Genomic DNA, 363 nt, shown 5'->3' on the forward strand with positions numbered 1-363 from the left:
CAGCTGCCAGAACCAACCACCTCTAATCATACCAGAGGCTGCCATTAGCGTTACCAGATACGCAAAATTACTTCTGCCCAATTTTCATCGATAATTTGGTAATTGGCAGTAAGTAGAGTATGTAATCAGCAGCAGCTATAAATGACATAATAACTGATATAACTAAAAGCATAAATCATAATCAGTAATGAAATTAAGAGGATCAGCTGATGAGAAGCAGGATAGCGAAGGGGAAAGTGGAGGAGGAGAGAAGAAGAATAGCTGGCAGGAAGGGAGGAGAGATAACAGAGAACAAGACAGACAATGTAAAGAAAGAGACGTATCCAGCGAGAGAAAGAGAAACAAAAGAGAAAAGGGATGAGA

Source organism: Penaeus monodon, chromosome 15 (assembly GCF_015228065.2).
Source record: "Penaeus monodon isolate SGIC_2016 chromosome 15, NSTDA_Pmon_1, whole genome shotgun sequence".
NCBI lineage: Eukaryota > Metazoa > Arthropoda > Malacostraca > Decapoda > Penaeidae > Penaeus > Penaeus monodon.